The following is a 10,062-nucleotide window of genomic DNA, read 5'->3' on the forward strand; positions in this document are numbered from 1 at the left end:
TGCACTAAGAGAACCATGTAGAAGTCTAAGATGATCAACTAATTCATCCGGATCGTCCCAATATACACATAGTCAAAGTTCCGACCATTTTCTAGCTTTTTAAACCTTCACCATATTCAACTAATTCACTGAAGAGATTTACGAGACCATCGACTTTTTCTTGATTTTCATCATTATATATATATGCCACTTTCCAGATCGTAAATGCGAAAATGTGCATTGGTTAGCTAAAGTAGTTTTTTGTACTCGTATAAATCTTTGTGAGAAAAGCCTTTAGGTTCCCTGTGAAACAGTAATTCGTACAGACCTGGAGTCATGTATATTATAAGCTCTTCCACATACACAATATTTCTTGGTAAAAGTATTTTTCCATAGCGCCGGGAACCACTTATTATGTTTTCTGTATACCCCATAAGTCGTGTCATTAATCCGATTCGTGAAATATCTCAGATATAGCCGAACCATTGCATTAAATTTGTGTCCTCTTTTCCCTAATTTGTTCTTGTTAGTAGGCCTAGTATGTAAATGGGCGTCCTGCGCCAGCGTTCAGGGTGTGGTGCCGGTGTCGTGGAGACTGCCGATTGCTCTGAAGTCACGGCGGCCATCTTGGATGACCGTGACCGTGACCCCGGCGGCCATTTTGGATCCGTCATCTTGGATCCGCCATTTTGGATGACGTCATTTTGTTTTCTCGAAAATTCCGGCATTTTGTTTTCAGCCATTTTGAATTCTGACGTCACCATTGCAATTTCCGTTATGGATGCCATTTTTTAAATCTTTATTTATCATACGATTTTAATGAAAAAAATTAAAAATTTATAATAAAATTTAATTAATAAAATTTTAAAAAAAATATTTAAAAAAACATACATTTACGACATGGAGCTTGGAGTCCTCGGTTCGAACCCAGTGAGGGTAAAAAAATAAAAATCGCGACCGATCCTTCCCTCACGGTGGCTGCTGGCAGAATGAACCCCACCACTTTTTTTCATAGTATATATTTCATCAGGTAGTATGACGTCATGTCCTCCAACTCGAAAATCCGTAATTTTAATGCTATACATTCGTTAATAATTCCAAAATTCATTCAATAAATTTTTAATAAATATTATGATTGATTCGATCGATTCCTATCCTTCGTTCGATCCCTGGATGATGCAAAACATTTAATTTTATATAAAGAAATAATAATTTCAATAAAAAATGTTCCAAATCCTAAAAGAGGATTCGAATCAACTACTTCCATCATTCTATAAGCCATTGTGACTGCCATATTGGATATTTGTATTTACTGACCAAAAAATTTATAAAAATAAACTATTAAATTCATAAAAAAATCAATCATTAATCTAACTATTGAATCAATACATGGACAATAAACAAAATTAAGTAATTTCAGGTAAAGGTAACAGTTTTGAGAAAATAAAAACACTACAAGTTCTTTTTTTAAAAAAAATTATTACATAAATTCTACACTACTATAAGTACAATAAAAAACACATACAAATTACTAAAGTCTTGAGGATGTCTCGATTTAAACAGCCTTCTTAATGTATGGACTACTAGCTGCAATACCCGGCGTTGCCCGGGATAAACACAGGGTGAAGGGGACCTTTATCGAAATCAGTTGTAGTTAGTAGTTGTCTTCTTAATTTGAATGTCAAGTGTGAAAATTAATTTATATCACTTTCAGATCCCGACAAGCGTTGTTCTGCCAGTTTATAGTTATTAACCTGGTCTGTATGTAATTTAGACTTTATAAAGCAACATAGAAAAAAGGTGAAAAATAAGAGATTACTAATATTGAAAAGATTCCATTATCTAGCTAATGCTCGGCCTGCATTGCATTCAGTTGTGTCTTGTAATATGTTTGAAGTAGTTCCACATACACAAATCATCTATCCATCTCTCTCTATATATTTATCTCTAGCTACATCTACATACATCTATGTATCTCTCTATCTCTATTTATCTCTTTACATCTACATATATACTTCCCACTATATCTATGTATTCTATATATGTCTCTATAAAGCTCTATACATCTATAGGTAGGTATATCTCTTTATCTAATCCATTTCATTCTCTATACCTCGTTCTATCTCAACTTATCTCTCCGTCTCTATCTCACTCTATTTAAATATATACCTATCACTCTATCTCTGTCTCTCTTTTATATTTAAATAAATTGTGTCATGCGTGCGCACTTATACAACAAAAACAAAAGAAGTGCCGCTATATAAAATGAAATAAACACTTTTTTTCACACGATTCGTGCTCAAACTATTGAAAAATAGTTATACCGTCTCAGTAACCTTCATGGGCATGCGCATAACAAATCACCAAACTTTCATCGCAATCGGATGAATGTTATAGGAACGCATACGGCACAAACAAATGAAAATTAAAGACATGACAAACGCATCAGACGATGGCACGTTTAAAATTCAAGGCAAATCTATCTATTGACGAAGTTAAGAAAAACACTGCTATACGCGCCTTTATTTTGCTAGCCGCTGCGAGCTCCACTAAGCGGACTGGTCTCACCAAGGAGAAAAATATTAATTTGCCAGACCTTACTATGTGCATGTTCATGTGTCAGACATAGAGAAATGACACTCACTCACTATTTGTAAGTCTATGACCTATGATTTTTTCTGTTATAAAATGAATTTATCACTTTTTCACTCCCTTAGGGATGGAATTTGATATTAATATGGGATCTATGTGTTAAACCATGCTATAAGCTAGCTGTAGGCCAAATTTCATTCAAATCCATTCAGTAGTTTTTACGTGACAGAGTAACAAACATCCATCCATCCATACTTACAAACTTTCGCGTTTATAATAGTAGTAGGATAAATCTATGGTTTATTACAATTAGGCTGTTCAGAAAGCTTATTACGATTTACTACGCAAAAATAAACTGACGCAAAATAACCTTTTGGCTATTTAAACTATTTAATTGAACACATTTTTACTTTAGAAGTGGACTATAGGGGAGAGTGTTGTACCAGGGAACACTTTTTTGAAGTCTTTTTTAAAGTTTGAGTAGATTACAGTGAGAAGCAGAGCAACACTTGTACTGTTAAGCATCACTATTAATTTCAACGTAAAAAAAATACCGATGTAGTATCTGCACAGAAAGTATCTTTTTTTTTTTTTCAAAATTGTTACAAATGTTCCAAGGTACATAATGCTTATGTACCATAGAAAACTACCTGGTGCACCTAGGAACATACTTGTTTTATAATAACTGATCACAAAAACAAGCTGAATGAAGCAATTTGGGGAATAATGTAATTACTTCAAACATTCACTTCGGTTTTTAAAGAGCAAAGTGTAATGTTCGAGAAATTCCTACAATTTACTGATTGAGAAATGTTAAAGGAACTGTAGCCTATAAAATAATGCTTAAACATAAGACAAAGTTAACAACTTCCAAGTAAATAGAGACCTATAAATGATATTTTGTGTAAGCTTTATAAACAAATGCGAAAGAAACAAAATTATGCTGTAGATTCACAAAAGAAAATTCCTTACAAAAACTGTTTGTTTTGTTATCAATAACTCGGGGTCTATTTGCATAAATCACAAATATAGATTTTCCAGGAGTGTCTATCGCTACCGGCGCAAAGTTCATGACTCCAGCGAAGACAAACAACTCATCTTATCCACTGGTCTCCCCCTCTGTCTGTGAGATAAGGTTCACCAAAAAATATGCATTATTCATCGGCACTGTCGTCGTAATCTGTGTACACCAATGGAATGACACCATCTTCAGAAGAACTTGATGAAGGCTGACTGTGTTTCATTTCATAAGATTTTTTCTTGTTGCCAATCCCAAAACTTTTTCCTACAACCTTTTGGTTTGTTACAACATTCTTCTTTACTTTATCACTATCAAATCCCAGGTTTTTGAATTTTCTTTTCAACATTTGCGTTTTCTTTTAGATTTTCTCCTTCATTGTTTCCGTTATTTTTTTTTCAGGTGTATCTGTTGCAATTCTTGATCTTCCTGGTTTCCTCCCTCTATTGCTAGTCTTCCTAGGTCCTGCTTTAGAGAAGGGCTGCATCTTTTCAGGTGTGATAAGTTTTAATTGATGATTATTTAACTGAACTATTTGAATGTCAAGGATGAAGTAATTTGGTCTAGACGTAGGTTCTGCAGAGGCTGTTGGCAAATGTAACTCATTTGATTGTAATGTTGAAGGAATAGCTGATGAAGGTACTAGCAAATCACTGAAACTTGGTGGATACAAATCATCCTCAGCTACATCCGAGTTAGGCTTGTTTAAAGGAATTTTATCCAGTTCTGGTTAATGTGGTCAATCAGTAACGTATGAAGAAAGGAAATTCTCATCAGAAAACACACCTTTGTTCAATGGAAAAATTACGGTCGCTTTGTAGCCACTGATGACATTATTCATCGCAAAAGCATGGATATAAACAGTTCCTAACATATGAGCTATGCATAATATGTCAAAAGTCTTGCCAGAGTTATTCACATGACACTCAACAACAACTTGGTTAAAGAATGTCTTTAAAGGTCCATACACGGAAATGTCAATAGGCTAAAGCATGTGAGAGGTGTGGGGAGGCAAAGTCACGATGACAATTCCAGCACTTGAAGCACGTTCTTAACCTCCACAGACAAATGAGTTTCATGATTGTCCATGATGAGCAAAAGACGTTTTTTTTGAGCTTTTTACAGGTTTCATAAAATTTTCCAAGAACTTGAAAAACATTTATTTATTTTATCATAATGTTGGTGTCGCGGCTCCAATATTCCCTACAGGAGCAACTGTTAACATTCTGTCTTTGAAATACACCCGTGGAAAAATTAACATCGGAGGAATGTGATTTCTAATGAAATTCACACCAAATATCACTGTCAGCTGAAGTACCTACAACCACCTAATTGCTTGATGTCTTTAGGAGCCACAATAGGGCCAGGTATGTGCACAGTAGGTAATCCTGTTTCATCTACATTCCACATCCTGTTAGGGGGTATAGGGCCAAAACTTCTGTGCACATCTTCCAAATTTCCAAAAAAACAAATAAAGGTTTTCTTTGTTAAATCTTGTAGATCGAGACAAGCTGGTGGCCTCAGGTTTCCTGTTAGATAATTGTTCTTGATATCTTTCCATGAAAAATCGCACTCATTGCCCACCAGCGATTTTTTCTTGCTACCATTTCTTTTGATATTTTTTTGAGTTCGCTTTGGCAAATTTGTAAGCTAGTTGACGAACGCTTTTTTTGAGAGACCATAGTTCATTTTAGCTATAGTTTGAATGTATTCAAAGAGGAGATTTTCTTCCTGGACGTTGAAAACTCTGTTCACATTAAAAGTTGATCAGTAGGTGTAGGTATATTAACCTCGGAGTTCTTAAATACACTTAGTCCTATTGAAAGTGTTGTCAGTTTGACATTGTAAACATTGCAAGCCTCTCTCAAAGAAATTCTTTTACCTTCAATTGCAGTGACTGCCTCGATGAACTTTTTCATTGCATCTGGATCAACATGCTTTCTCTTCACACCAAATTTTGAGCGAGGCATTTTATCTGAAACAACAAGTTTAGACAGAACTCACAATTTTGCCTACTTTCCTACATTGAAATTTAAATTGCCCTGTATTTTTTAAATAATGATGATTATAGGTCTAACAAATACGAAGAAGTTTCATGTTTATAAGAAACTAATTATACATCTAATGAAAAAAAATTAACACCAGCATGGTATGCAAAATAAATAAAACATTTATTAGCTACTGCTACATTGAATCCTACATTTAAAAGATGTTTACACTTTCCCTACAGACGGCTGGTAGTGTCAGATGCCAAAGAAACAGAATGGGGGAAAAAAATCGATTTTAGCTGTGACAGAAGAACAAATATTAGACATTTGTCGCTTTAAAGATTGAAAGACAGGGCAAAATGGATCCGAGTATGTATCGAATAGCACTTCTGTATAACCAATAATTTACATACACACATTGGTAGTACATAAAGAAATAACTACGTGTGAATTACACTACATATCCTTAGAAAACGTGGTTAAAATAACAAACGATGTACATATTGTAGGGGAGACCGGGACAAGTTTACACACATTTATGTTAATGAATTTACCTTGTTCCCCTAAATATTATTTTTACTCCGAAACTATTTGCAAATATTGAGTGGTTCCTTAAGATTGTATAGACAAATTTATAATTCATTAAATAGAATCTGTTATAGTGAAATTTAAAAAAAATATGCCTACATCGTGTGTGTAAATGTGCCCTGCTTACGGGGTAAGTGTACACACATCGCAGGGCTTGTTTACACAACCTTTCATGCCTAAGTTTTCATATTTTTTTGTATCTTTTTTATTGAGTACATAACTCTGTGAATAAACTAGAGCCAAAATATTCATTTTCTAGCAAATAAGATCCATTTCTTTAATACAAGGCAGTTAAAAATTAAAGTTTTATTTGAAATAAATATTTGTAAGATAACAAAATTATTAGTTGTGATGTGTAGCCTCACCTTGGAAAAGTCGCTATCGTCTGTAATACCCCAAGTATCTTAAAGTATAATTAAATAAGTAGGTAAAAATAATTGGAAACTCGGAATACTGGGGCACTCATTTAATAACTATTAAAAGTCAACATCAGAGGCGACACAAGGAGTAAATAAAGAAAATTTAGAAACACCCTATGAACACTTGGGAGAAAAGGGATCGTTATTATAGATTCACTAAATAAAAACAACGGTTAAATCTATAGACTTCCTTATTTTATTAATAATTGTTCTTTCTTTTTTTTATAGATTAAATTTTCCTTTGTAACATCTGTTTTTCATTGATAAGTGATTTTATATAAATTCCTCGCAATTACACTTATAATATTATATTCTTTAACTTTAGTTACGAGAGGGCTGGCCCTAAAGGTTTAACAAAAATTACAATGTTTAAAGAAGTGAAACAATTAACATCGCTAACTTTAAAGGTTGTACATATAGTCCTTGCAAAACATCATATGGATTTCCTCTCCTCGAACTGCTTTAACTGTCCGCTGTCTTAACTGGGTTAGACTATTTTTGAGTTGGTAAAGAAAATGATAGAATGATGCGCGAATCACATGGGGCTGTACGTTGACGGTGATCGAGGTAGTAGGCCTAAAGATGGTGGATTCTGCTCAGGATCCGACTCTAGAGGTTCTGGCAGAGGATTTTGCTTGCCCCAAACTTGGAACCCTGTCTAAAACAGAAGTCCGAATTCCAAAGAATCAGACCTGTTTCCAGACAGTATTCTTAAATGGCGCAAAAGGCCAATAGAGGGAAATTAAAGGGGGGATTACGTCAAGACTTACCAAAACAGGGTGTTGGTCCTGGCGCTCAGGAGAGGGCGTCTCGATTCGGAAAACCCGAACCACGATGGGCGGTAGACGCGGAAATCTTCATGATTAAGAAAAAATATATATATAAAAATACTAAGTTTCTCTACTTTTTCTAATGTACTGACTGGTTAATCTAAATTTTCCAGATAGGGACTTCATCCCTATAGTCTGAGAAGACTACATAATACCAGATACGATGCCGATAATTCGCCGAAGATCGCAGTTACAACTGGTACCAGTCAGCCAGGAGGCGCGCACCGAAGTCCCCTCAGCGCGGGATATCGTCAGTATATCATAAACACGGGATCTCTAGAGAATGGGAGGGGGGTTAGGCTCTCAGCCAAAAATTACCGAGCCAACCCGAAGGTGTCCGGAATAAAATATATTAGATCTTACTGGAGTGGCTGCGCAACTGAGGCGCTATGTTTTGTTGGCGAGAAGAAGCACTAAGAAATCGACTTGTGGCCAACGAGTGTGTCACTGCTATGGGTATATGGAGCTACCAGTATTGCCACCTAGCGGCCCGAGATATGAGATATAAGGGGGAGAAAGGTTGTCGATACCTCCGCGCGAACGTGCTGGTGTCGGCACTGCCGACGCCCACAAGTGGCGTTAGTGAATACAGCCATCGCTAGATGTCGTTAAAGACCAGAATCGTATTGTAGCAACAAACCACAGTCGGATTACCATTTTTGTACTCGGTGGATCTTTAAGGTTTCACAATGTTATTAGTAATGAACAGAAACAAGGAGTGATTCAATCTGAAATATAATTACTCCATACTGAGTAAACTTATAACAAATACAATAAAATATTAACATACAATATTAATTACATTCTTAAACAGCTCTCAGGTATATTCAGAAATAAAAAAAAGTGGGTTGACTCTACAAACAATTATAAAAAGTTGCATTTACTAAAAATACATAAACCAATAAAAAATTACAAATATGTTTAAACTATCCCAGTATATATACTTAAAGTAAAGAAATTATGTTTATCTAATGAACTGCATCTGACGACATAATTTAAAGAAAGTTCAGAAAAGGGTCAAAAGATACAGAAGCACTGGAGGTCGGGGCTTCGTTTCCCGGAGATCACGCGGGAACATGATGCCAGGGGGCTTGCGTCATGTTGAGGAAGGGAGATGAAAATGCCAATTCGGCATCCGGCTCTCGGACCCTGTCTGGAACAGTCCAAATCAAAACTGATCAGAACTAGAACACAGACAGTATACGGGGCAGAAAATGCCCGGAAAAGTTAAGGGGAGGTTGAGGAAAGGCGCGCATCGTCACTCACCAGACAGGGAAGTTGGCTTCTATTTACCGATGCGTCGCCAGCCAGGAACTGGATCCCGCGAATAGGCGGCTGGCGCGGTCGTTTATATCATTTCAAAAGAAATAATTCAAAAGAAAAATAACTTTTACTCTTGAACTAAGCAGACAGACTAAACTATATGAAAAAGATTATAGGGATAGCATCCCTTATTTAGGCGACTACATAGTCGGTTGCGGCCGGATGGAAGTCTTGTAGTGTCTCGTCGACTCGCCGATAATCGCAAAATTGTCCGTCTGCAGTCGCGACACGAAGTGTTTCTGGAAGATCCGCGTCTCGTAATTAAATGTAACTGTTCTATCAAAAGTGGTGGGGGGGGGGGAGGGGGGACTGGGAGTCCTGACCGAAAGTTTCCGAAGTTCCCCGAGTGGGCATCATAAAAATCTCTAACTGATGTCTCGAAGTTGGTAGCACTGGCCGACATTAGCACTACCTGTTGAGGGGTGTCTGAAATAAAAAAGAATCGACTCGCCCAAGGCGTCTGCTTAAACCAAGGGTTAAAGGGGCAGTCAGGTGCTACACTCTAGCGGCCAAGATAATAAGTTACTGTTTCTGCCGCTAGATGTCGTGGGGTGGTCCATCTTTGCACAAACATATTTTATGCAAGGCGTCCTTGGAGACGGTCGCTGTTTGCTGGGGTTTATGACCAGTCATTGGTCTTAACTGAATTCTTAGAAATGAAAGGGGGGGTGGAGTATGGGGGGGCAGAAAACGCAATGACGCTGGGAACTAGCGTCCATGACGTGACTCCAGGGTAGTGAACCTAATACGTATTCGTGACGGTAAAGGCTATGGTCAGCTCGCCTCTGAGAAATGGTAACAGCTCGTCCAGAGCTGCTGTATGCAGTTTTAGTCATGAAGTGAAGTAATGTTACAGGCCTGGGACGTGCCTGTAAGTGAGGGAAATTTCAAACTGGCAGGCAACAAAGTCTTAGATCTGCAAAATATCCTACAGGTCTCTGGGAAAGGTGCTTCAGTCTACTGGCACAAAGTTTAACTAGGGGGAGTACACCAGCCTATCAAAGAGTTAATCATCCTTTATAAACCAAATTATAAAGAAAAATATAATTTCCAAAAATAATTTAAATATTATAAAATTAGAAAAAAAAACATGTCGAAATACCAAATTTCCGGCACAGTATCTGCGGCTGTCAAGCCTGAGATGGTCATGATCTCGGTTACCATCCCCAGGAGTTCACAAGTGGTCATCGCTCCTGGCTTCAATACTGAGAAGCAGGGGGGAGATGGCTTCAAAAAACGCATGGTCTGTGGGACGCAAAGCCCACGGGATCCTCCTGTCGTGTCATGCTGCTAGTGAACCTTATACCAATTCGTGTCAGAGTTAG

Source organism: Bacillus rossius, chromosome 3 (genome assembly GCF_032445375.1).
Source record: "Bacillus rossius redtenbacheri isolate Brsri chromosome 3, Brsri_v3, whole genome shotgun sequence".
NCBI lineage: Eukaryota > Metazoa > Arthropoda > Insecta > Phasmatodea > Bacillidae > Bacillus > Bacillus rossius.